This window comes from Pseudorasbora parva, chromosome 23 (assembly GCF_024679245.1).
Source record: "Pseudorasbora parva isolate DD20220531a chromosome 23, ASM2467924v1, whole genome shotgun sequence".
NCBI classification, from domain to species: Eukaryota; Metazoa; Chordata; class Actinopteri; order Cypriniformes; family Gobionidae; genus Pseudorasbora; species Pseudorasbora parva.
Window position 1 is genome coordinate 31,190,565 of NC_090194.1, and position 12,428 is coordinate 31,202,992.

A 12,428-nucleotide genomic window follows, 5' to 3' on the forward strand; every position below is an offset into this window, starting at 1 on the left:
ACATGTTTAAATGGCTCGCTTCTCTTCAGAACATCAAGATTCGTAATAAAACAACAGACACCACAAACCTTGGAATTTGGATGTTACTATGTCGAAATGAATGTCGCAGTAGCTTCCAAAACCATGTTTCCTCCATAAAGAAAGAAAAGTTTGGAAGAACCTGACAGTCCAGCGGTGAGCGTTTTTTCGTTTCCAAAGAACAACATAAAGCTCTAAGTCTCCAAACGCTAATCATTTGCAGGTGATAAAGCCTTTGATCAGTTTCATTAAATACCACCAACACTTCTTTCCCTCGCCAGCACTGCTAACATGTGTTATGCACATTGTGCCTGATTTAACAAAATTATTTTGGGCTTTTTATTAAACTCTACTGTAATTCTGAATTTGATTTACTATGAATGTGAATCTGTGTTTTGGCCTTGTGTAAATCACTTGCACTGCTCTATGTCAACATGACTTCCACGGTTCTGCTGTGATCAAAGCAGCAGCTGGTGCCAGTGCATCTGTTCAGTTTCATTAGAAATTAAAGATAACTCAGACAATCTATAAGTGCAGCTATATCAATAAGCAGAACACCTCCTCATCCATAAAGAATATCATCCCTTTTAGAAATGAGGACAGGTCATTTTAGGTAAAATGAGAAGCCTCTTGTGTAGGTCCTTGTACAAAAATGCTACAGTATGTGTTCAGTTTGTGTCCCTTGTATAGCCTATATGTAAAATAAATAGCTTTTAGAATGTGTTTGACTAAATGCATCAACAAAAATCTATTACATTTGAACTATTTTTTACATTTTTAATATTAGTTTTAATTTTAATCATATTTTAATTTGACAATAATATTGTAAAACAATTAGGGCTGTCAATCGATTAAAATATATTTTATCACGATTAATCGCATATTGTCATGAGTTAACTCGCGATTAATCACAATTTAATCTAAATGTACATTAAATTAATACGTTTTTAATACTCTAATCAGCATGCAAATATGCATGCTTTATGCAAATGTACGTTTATTATTAGTGAAACCATATTCAGAATATGAAGGCTAGACAAAGGTTACAGATGTTTTTCAAAGCACTAGTTCATGTCTCTTAAGCCTAAGCCTAAAAATTCAGAATAAGCAGTGATTTCTCTCATTTTAAAAATATAGTTAAAGGGAGTTTTTACACTGGCAGTTTAATCCAGAACAGGGCACAGTTCGTATGAAAAATTGGTAATGTGAAAGCTGTCATGTGGACCTGGGAGCGCACCAGTACCACTCCATACCTGGAGGAGGTCCATATTCCACCAGTAGGAATATAGTGTGGCCCCTTTAAGAGATGCGCGTTCCCTTTTGAACTGCAGGTATTTTGTGTGTGTGTGCCATAGACTAAAAAAATATGGACGTAGTGTCTGTGACGTCACCCATAGGATTCCGATAAGCCGTTCTGAAGCTTAAAGTAGGGGTGAGCTGGGCGTTGCCATCTTGCGAGTGAGTCAATGGGTGTCACTCCCGAATAACAGAAAATGGGCAAAAAGGCGGGATATGGGCGGAGCTTAGGTGACGCAATGACTATAGATGGCAGATAAATGGTTATGCACCTGTAACCACGCCCTTAATTATGCAGAACTTTAAGGCTTTATATAACGTAAACGAATAAGTGAATAAAAAATCACCCCCCTCACAGTTGTCATGAAGGTCAAAACCACAATTTGTACCAGGCTGTAAACATGTTTTTTGCTGCTACAAAGTTGAGAATTTTAACATGGGGCTCAATGAGATTCTGCTCCCTTCTGGAGCCTGTCCCTAGTGGCCAGTTGAGGAATTGCAGTTTACATTACTTCCGTATTGGCTTCAAGAGAGATCGCGGGATGTTACTGCTTGGTGTGTGCCGAACTGTGCCGCGATTCACGTGAACTGTGTGAAGAACACGGACTCGGGAGTGCTCAGCGCTCTTGTTCAGAAAAGTGACATGCGTATTCGTTTTAGCCGATTGTAATGCTTTTAGTTCAATAAAACATGTACTGTAAGTGGGGATGGTGTTACGATTTACCTCAGATATGAGCGAGAGTGAGCTTCAGTGCATCGCGCTCATGCAGAGAATATGCTCAGTGAAAAAAACTAACTTTTCTTTCGACCTGGAGTCTAATAAAAGTTAAGCAGAAAATATGGTAGCTTATGTAGGTTATAACTGCACTAGTTTCAGAGTAATGTTATTGTTAACCTTTTTCTTTCCCCATTAATGTTTGCTGCTGCATCCTTTACGTCTATGGCTGATCTCAATTTCTCCAACTACGGGCCATGGATCAAACAGAAAATGCGTGCTGCATTAATCGCGCGTTAAAAAAATGAGTGCTGTTAAAACCCCACCTAATTACTTCTTGTGGCCTGCGTATTCACAACGAGTACAAATAACGATGCAGATTAAGACTAGGCGATTTCCTAGGCAGATATTGACTTGGGACTATATTATGGGGAAGAACAGGCGAAGCACTGCTACTTGGGCGCAGAAATATCACGCAACACATTGCAATCGTGAGAATGAGAGCCGTGATATCTCTGCGCCCAAGTAGCATGTGTTTGTTCAGCCCATCCCACATTGATTGGATTGAGTTCTGGGAAATTTGGAGGCCCTCCAACACCTCCAAATCATTGTTGTGCTCCTCAAACCATTCCTGAACTATTTTTGCTTTGTGGCAGGGCACATTATCCTGCTTAAAAAAGGCCACAGCCACCAGAGAATACTGTTTGCCATGGGCGTAAATATCATAACTGTTGGACAGTAAACAAAAAATATCTCAAAGGCAATTTTTGAAGGGGACACAAATAATACAGCCAAAATTGTACTTGTGTGTACTTGTGTACTGTTGTATATGTGTGGTGTGTTGGTGCACTGAAAAATGATTTTAAGTCCGTTTTTTTATTGTCTCATTTTATGTCATTTTATCTGGTCAACAATACAAAGCAATAGTTGTTTAAATGGGAGTTATCGCAAGTTTACTATACCTTAGTTATTAAATGATTTTGCTTCTTCCACCTATTACTGAGCAAAACCCAACACAGCGGTAAATCTACAATATTGTTAGCCTAATGTCAGTTCACACTTAGGCTTTTCGCTGTGTTAGTTCTAGTGGGTGATTTACAACAAGCTACCAAACAATAATCTGTAAAAATACCTGACTTTTTTGTCATTGTTAATGTCTCAGCATTGTCTGTATTAAAGAGAAAAGAATCATGTCATCCAATGACTAAAGTAAATCAAATGGCCTTACTACAATTACTAAACTTTGTACTCTCCCACTGGACTTGTAGGTGAAGTGTGCTGGGCCATTGACCAAACCACCAAGGCAAGAGAGCAGGGACTCAAAATGTTTCTAAACTTTAATTTTTTTGTGTGTTTTTATTGTTTTACTACCGAGACAATTATTTTACGTATATATCAATGTATTATTTACAATACACAATAGTCCTGATCCCCCCGCAATTTACGCCTATGCCGTTTCCATGAAAGAGTGTACATGGTCTGGAGCACGAGCACGAGATGGTAACATGAGTCAGGACCCAATGTTTCCCAGCAGAACATTGCCCAAAGGATCACACTGCTAGCCTGACTACTGACTAACCTTCTACGTACTTCCTCTCAATATTCATTTTCCTTCAGTACTCTGTCTGGGATTGAGGTATGTTCTCTGGTTTTCTCTGGACCAATTTTAACCGGTCCAATCAGCGAACAGGGAGTGTCTGAGAACGATGCCGATGATGTCGTGCGCTAGTTTGAGATGACTTAAGTCACAATCAAACGTTAGCAATTGGTTATGGCAGATCCAGAATGGCTCTAGGCAGATCCAGTAGTTTTAAACTTCAACAGAGTAACCACCTTCAAAGAAGTTAACGCTTGTCAATGGAGAGTGGCAGACTCTCTGTACACATGAAATGTCAGAGAGTCTGGTAGGACCAGGCTATCACACTGTCTCCATCGGCTTGCCTTCTTCCCATTGTGCATCCTGGTACCATGTGTTCTCCAGGTATGCGATGCACACACACCTGGCCATTCACATGATGTAAAAAAAACTTCCAGTTTGATCAGACAACCAGCCTTCGCTCCCCACGTGCATCACTAAGCCTTGGCTGCCCATGACCCTGTCGCCGGTTCGCCACTGTTCCTTCCTTGGAGCACTTTTGATAGATTCTGACCACTGCAGACCGGGAACAGCCCATAAGAGCTGCAGTTTTGGAGATGCTCTGACCCAGTCATCTAGACATCACAATTTGGTCCTTGTCAAACTCGCTCAAATCCTTACGCTTGTCCATTTTTCCTGCTTCTTACACCTGAACTTTGAGGACAAAATGTTCACTTGCTGCCGAATATATCCCACCCAGTAACAGGTGCTGAACAGGTGATGAAGCGATAATCAGTGCTATTCACCTCATAATGTTATGCCAGATTGGTGTATATACACACACAAACACACACAATAATTAATATTTTTCTGATCAAAAGGTTTTAAATAATAACTTATTTTAATTGATTATATATGTATGTTCATATGAATATATTTTGCTTAACGTTTGCCAGTAGGGGGCGATTTGACAATGTCAATACTGTTACCATGATTTTGCATAGTAAACAAATAATTGAGAAGTTTATATATGTGGAAACATAAGCATTCAGTTCTCTGATAAGCACCTTGTAGTTTCATAACACTGAGCGTAAGGTCAGTGTCGTTGGCAAAAACAAAGACAGAAGCAATAGCAAAAACAAGTCCAAGAGCAGAAACCATGAAGACTGTGTGTCATTATGAAAAATCTTAGGGTGGCAACCCACTCCCAGCCTGTCATTTTCACCATAATGAATGCCTGTTATTATGGACGAGCAGAGCGAAATGACCATAGTTTCCAAAAGAAATTATGCCAATAAACAAACTGCCTAACTTTTTGTTTTCTAATTCTAATGTACTTGGCAAGCTGTATTATTAAAATACAATAGTGTACAGTGTATCATCTTCTACAAAGTACCAACCGTTTAGTTTTTTTAACCTGTGATGCACAATTTGAACAAAAAAAAGGGGGGGGGGGGTATACAAGTTGCAAAAATCAGGATGGACTCAAAATATGAGTTTCAAAATGTCCAAATTTGAACAACCTTAGCCAATCATTGTACTGTCCACTTTAACTACTTAAAGAATACAATTTTTAAGTACCAAAAAGCATAACATTATGACCGTATGACAGGTGAAGTGAATAACACTGATTCTCTCTTCATCACGGCACCTGTTGGTGGAATATATTAGGCAGCAAATGAAGCGTTAGAAGCAGGAAAAATGGGCAAGCGTAAGGATTTGAGTGAGTTTAAAAAAAAGGGCCAAATTGTGATGGCTAGACGACTGTGTCAGAGCCTCTCCAAAACTTGTGGGGTGTTCCCGGTCTGCAGTGGTCAGTATTTATCAAAAGTTGTCTAAGGAAGGAACAGTAGTGAATCTGCGACACCGTCATGGGTGGCCAAGGCTCAATGATGCACGTGGGGAGTGAAGGCTGGCCTGTGTGTTCTAATCAAACAGATGAGCTACTCAAATTGCTCAAGAAGTTAATTCTGGTTCTGATAGAAAGGTGTCGGGGAATACACAGTGTATCACTTTTTGTTACGTATGGGGCTGCACAGTCAGGGTGCCCATGCTGACCCCTGTCCACCGCCAAAAGTGCCAACAGTGGTCACGTGAGCATCAGAACTGGACCACAGAGCAGTGGAAGAAGGTGGCCTAGGCTGATGAATCATATTTTCTTTTACATCACATGAATGGCCGTGTGCATCCCTTACCTAAGGAACACATGGCACCAGGATGCACTTTGGGAAATAGGCAAGCTGGCTGAGACAGTGTGATGCTTCGGGCAAAATACTTAAAGATTCTGCTGCTAACATCTTGGTTCCAGATACCATAGCACATGTCCATGACTCGATGGGTCAGGGCTGTTTTGGCAGCAAAAGGGGGAGCAACACAATATTAGATCATAATGTTATTCCTGACTGTGTATATCTGAGTGAAATAGCTTCTCAAACAACACAAAAAAAGTTGATTTTGTCCATCAGGAATTGATTGGATGCTTGTGGGTTGCTATTGGTGGATCTCGTGTGAGTGACAAGTTGCCACGTCAGTATACATATCATCAGAGAAGAGAGGTTGCTGAAGAGGGAGTTATTTTGATTAAAAAAGGATGTGCACACCTGCACGTGCACGGATAAATCATTTATAATATTTCATGATGACACTATCGGACAGGGTTAATAACTGTAAATGCTGCAACACACTGAAACAATAAACAAACCTCTTGGGCTTGGATGTTAGTTTGGAACAAATGTTATTAATAAAATGTGTATAGAATGATACTGTCACTGTTAGGGCAACATAAAGATATTTTCCCTGATTGAGCATGCCTTAAGCCGAACTCTAGAGTTCATTCCAGGGGATGCCCAGTAAAACTGCCACATTTAAAACTCTGGAGTGTTTACGGAGAGCAGCGTGTTCCTGTCTGGCTGCGGTGCGAGTACAGACACAGATGGCCTGTTTTAGAGGGTAACAGTGGTTGAATATAAATCCTGGAATCTAGTGAGAGGAATGCGTCTAAAGTGCCAATAGCTAAATAAATGTTTTAAAAAAATCTAAATAATTACTTGACCCTTTATTTTTTAATTCCACATTCCTGTGCACCATACTATGAAAGGTCATTTCCACCCCTAAATAAAAAAAAAAAAAATGGTAATTGCGCGTTTATATCTCGCAGCGCTGACTTTATAACTTGCAATTGCAAATTTATATATTACAAATCTGACTTGTTTAAATTCTGCTATTCTGACTTTTTTTTTTTTCAGAATTGTGCGATATGCATTTGTCATTGCTAGAAAATGGTCAGAACTGGGAGATTAAGAGTTATAAATTACAAACTGCAATATATAAATTATAAAATTAATTATAATTGGGAGATTGTTGTTGGAAAAATTACCTTTTCCTTTTTATTCCGTTTCAGAAACAAGCTTCCATACAGTTCATCTGAGCATATTAAAAAAGTGTGTTTTAATAATATTTAATCAAAGACATCATAAACAGCCAATGACTTACTGGGGTTTTATATTGAACCCAAAGGTCCTAGAATACATTTTAAAGGGGTCCTTGATTTTAAAAAATTGTCATAAAAGCAACATAAATGTCAATATAAGTTATAACTGGAATTAAACAAACTATACCTGTTCTCTCTTTATGCAGCAAATATTCCCTGGCTCTGAAGACATCTTACAACTATTCCCACACAAATGATTTATAGATTATTATGACAGAATATGCTAATCAATAATCAAAGATAACTCCACGTCAGCTACATTAATGAATCAACTAACCATTCAGAAACGTCCTGTTGCATTCTACATGTTGTCTCTTCTTCTTTAGTCTCTCATCACTGTCCGACTCCAGTTTGAACACTGCTAACTCAAGCTCTTAAAGGGGTACTTCAGCGCTGGGAAGATGAATCTGTATTTAAACTGGGTCATCAATGTAGTAGAAATGTGAAATTATTTTTTGAATTTGGTGCCTTCTAGACTGAGAAAAGACAGAAAATGTATTTTTGTCTCATGGGGATGAAAGACTACAATTCCCAGAATGCTTTGCTGCCCTGTGAGGCCATTCCCAAAGCCACCAACTTGATTACTGTGACTGAGTTGGATAAGACACTACAATGAAAAACTGAACGTGTCTGTTCAATATAATGAGTGAGTCACCACGCTAGTATCACAGCACTGAGCACTAACTGCAGGAGTCAGATAAATGAGCTGAATGAGGTCTCGTGATGAGAGCTGAGGTAATCGTCTTTAGTCTGGCGTGTTTCAGTTCATGCCTTTGCAAGCTTAACTTTCATAGAAATTAATTTGAGAAGTTAAAAGACTTACATTGCTCACCATAGCTCGGTTTAAATGAGTGCTTGTAGCTGCGCTAAGCTCTGAGTGTGATCTCCATCCCCCATGCGCGGTTTCAAAACATGCAGAAATGTCTCCCTCTGCTGGCTGTAGTCTTTAGCCTTTGGCCAAACATTCCTCCTATGATGGAAATATCGTCAATTTGCATCATAGGAGGAATTTTTTCAGAAAACAAATGCAAAAATCTCTTGTCTCAGGGGGATATGAGGAGGGAAAGCACAATCATTTGAATATACTTCAGGGTTTCTACTGATACAAAGCCGTATGCTAATCGCTGAAGTAACCCTTTAAAGCTCCGTCCTCTTCTTGAAAGTGTGCCCGGGAAGAGCAGCTCATTTGCATTTAAAGGGACACATAAAAACGGCGCGTTTTTGCTCACCTGCAAAAAGTGACAATTTTAACATGCTATAACAATGATATATGAGGTATTTAAAGCTAAAACCGCAGGCACTTATGTTGGGCGAGATGGCCTGGCCTGCCGTCTCTGCTCTAATTAATCCCAAAAGTGTTCTATCAGGTCGAGGTCAGGACTATGGGGCTCTAGTCAGGGTGAGGCTGTCTCGTTGCTCGCTAAATGCAACTTTGAGATAAAATCATGGATTGCTAAACATGTTCTGTTTAAATGGTGACAAGACTGAAGTCATGCTTATCGGTTCTCCTCATCAGCTCAGTAGGGCTGATCAAAGTCCTTTTGTCATTAATGGTTCTGCAAAGGAGTGATCTTTGATTCCACACTAACATTTGACCATCGCGTACAGAACATTGTTAAAACGTTTTTTTTTTTTTTTTTTTTTTTTTTTTTTTTTATCTCAGAGATATTGTTAAATTGCGCTCCATGCTATCCCTTTCTGCTGCAGAAAAGTTCATTTACACATTTGTTTTCTCTTGGATTGACTTTTGCAATGTGCTTCTTACTGGGTTTTCTAAACATATTTTAAGTAAGTTACAGTATGTTTAAAATTCTGCAGCTAGATTTAGGACCAAAACTCAAGATCATATTACTACCGTCCTGAAGTCACTACACTGGCTACCAGTTAAGTATAGAGTTGATTTTAAAGTTCTCATGCTCACATACAAAGCTCTCCACAATCTGGCCCCAGAGTATTTATCTCAAGTTTTAACTCCTTATATTCCAAATCGTAGTTTGCGTTCATCTCAGCAGGGTTTGTTGGTTGTCCAACAAACTCGGTTATTCTCCATGGGTGACAGGTTGTGGAACAAACTTCCAGTGAAAAATCAAGAAGCTCAGTATCTTGGAACTTTTAAATCACAGTTAAAAACTAATTAAATTGGTTTCCTAATTATTTTACCCTCCTTGATTTTTTCTGTCCGATTTATTTATTAATTTTGTTGTATTTTCTTTTTTTGTAAAGAACTTTGAGAAGCTCCTTTAAAGGCGCTATAGAAAAATTAAGTTATTATTATTGTTATTATTATTATTATTTTCACTGGGACTAAGGGGCCAAGCCCAAACCCTGAAAAACAACCCACACTATAATCCCCCCACCACCAAACTTTACACTTGGCACAATGCAGTCAGGGAAGTACCATTCTCCTGGCAACCGCCAAAAAAAAACGTTCCTTGAAACTTTCTACACACTGCTCTTGGGATAATCTGAAGGCCCCACAAAGTTTGGAGATCTGTAGCTATTGACTCTGCACAGAGTTGGGGACTTCTGTGCACTGTGCGCCTCAGCATGCGCTGACCCCACTCTGTGATTTTGCATGGCCTAGTTGCAGTTGTTCCCAATTGCTTTCACTTTGTTATAATGCCACTTACAGTTGACCATGGAATATTTAGTATTGAGGAAGATTCACAAATTGGACTTATCGCACAGTTGGCAACCTGCAATCACAGTACAATGCTTGAAGCTCCTGAGTGCGACCCATTCTTTCACAAATGTTTGTAGAAGTGTCTGCATGCCTAGGTGCTTGATTTTATACACCTGTGACCATATAAGTGATTGGAAAACATGAATTTAATGATTTGGAGGGGTGTCCCAATACTTTTGACAATATATTTTATTAAAAACTATACAAAAATAAAATATATATATATATGTTATACTGTAAAATATGATCAAAAATAAAATAATTATCGTACAAGTTAAGTATTTTTTTAAAGTAGACGTCAAATTATGTATGAAGTAAAAAAGAAAAGAAAAGAAAAGAAAAGAAAAGAAAAGAAAAAGCTAGTATTATAGTAAAACTTAATCAATTTTTCTGAGTTAAATCGACCTATGCTGGGTTAAATAACCCAATTTGCTGGGTAAAATTAACACACCACGTGTTCAGCCCTATATTTTTCCCAGCCCTTGTGGTTGAAAACAACTCAAATTGGGTTGTTTTTAACCCTGTGTTGTTTTTAGAGTGATCTGGAGAGGGCGAGCTTGACGTCATTTGGCTCTGCATTGAGCACCACTTGATGAACGGAGCGCTGAAAAGGGGCAGTGCTACACACGGCCTATACAATTCAAACCTAGAATGCCTATTGTCTTTGGCACAGATTTACTGCTATTGTTCACCACTTTTCTGAAAAGTTTTAGCTACAAGATACAAATCCAGCCACTCCCTGATAAATGAGATGAACATAAGCAGATGAGACCACTGTTGTGAGGAAATCAATACTTTTGACTAAATAGTATCATCTGCCTCCAGCATCATTTTGAGATGGATGACCTTCTCATTTAGTACTCTGTACTATTCATATTTCGGGGGGGTGGGGGGTGAAAAAAAAATGTTTGTGACAATCATTTGTACGGTTTGTGGCAGACTTTGAGAGACTGATGTTTATTGATATCTGTTGATGAATAGGCCAACTGTATATATCGATTCATATAATATATCAATGATTCCAAAACACTCTCAATGATGACATCCATCAATGTGTTAGTGGGAGCAGATTATCTGAAATGCAAGTTCTAGAATTACAGATTGTCCTGCATTGATTCTGCTGCCAGTTACAGTGATACTGTAGTGTCACCTCATTGTTTGTGATTTAACCATAGTTTGACCCTTCCAGTTACAGCAGTAAACGTCCTTCCTCTTGAGTGCTTATAATGTAATGTGGGACTGTGTCCAAAACAAATGGAAGTGCTATTTAGGTTATTGATTGGAGCAAATCAAACAAACCAAATTATGTGTATTTCAAAATTCATATTTTAGCCATTGGAATGCTGATGAAAAGCATTTTGTCCTACGGGCAAAGGGATAGTTTACCCAAAAGGGAAGTCATTATTTACTGACCCTCAAGAGGGTTGTGGACAACCATTGACTTGCATACATTTTTTTTATGGAAATCAATGGTGCCCCAAATGTTTGCCAAAATTACAAACAGTCCTCAAAATATCTCTCTTTGTATTCATCAGAACAAGGCAATGTATGCTGGTTTGGAGCAACTTTAATTATGATTATAACAATTATGACTATTTTCTTTTTTGGGTGAACTGTCTCTTTAAGTACTAGCAAACTGATGTGGGTGGGGCAATTCTATTAGATTGAATGTATGTATTTGTTTATTTATAATGCTCTGTTGAAGTAAAAAAAAACATACCCAAACTTTCTGTAATATTTTAATATCTGAATATAGACAGATGTATGGATATTAATGTTTCCCTATATAAATCAATGGGAACCAACATTATATATCACATATCAATGGCACTTCATTGAGATGAGTCAAATTAATACATACTTTTTTCATACACGTCGAACAGAAAACATGAACCAGAAAGCTGTTTCTTGAGTTCAGCCATCTACCACAGCACACGTGCACACTGCTTTGGAATATCCTGTAAATGGATCTCCAGATGTTAATGCTGTGGGAGTGGGGCAGACCCGAACTAGGTGGTTTTTCTATGATCCACGTCGTCCTCTTACCACATCAGACGTTCATAAATAAAGCAGGTGGCTCTTGCGATGTGGTGTGTGTATTGAGAGAGTTGGATTGTTTCTGCAGATGGAGATGCATTCACTCTGAAAGGAAGTGAGCAAATGGACTTGACTGTTGATGTAAAGCACTTCATGGGGAGCTGTTTGGAAAATACAATGGTGTCACAGTAAAAAATAATCAAACTCACTTAAAGTCAGACTTGTCATTTTTGTGTGAACTTTTTTATTTTATTTTATTTTTTTTACATGTTCTTCAGGCAACAAAAAAAAAATGTAAGAGGTTCTTTACCGTGGAAACTTTACCACCATGATTTTGAGAGGCTGTCATAAAACACAAACAAACACAAATAGGATAAAACATTGCTCCACAAGATCTCTTGGATACTAGATGGATATCTTTTTCATGTAAGTCTAGAAATTAAGTGATTCTTTTGATTTGGCCGAAACAGTACTTGGATGCAAGAAACAATGAATAAATGTCCATTATCAAATCATGGACTTCACAGGACACTGATGAAAAAGGTTGACCGGGTAATTATTGACGTTAACAGTAAATGGAGTCTTTATTTGTTTTCGCAGTTCATATTTTCAA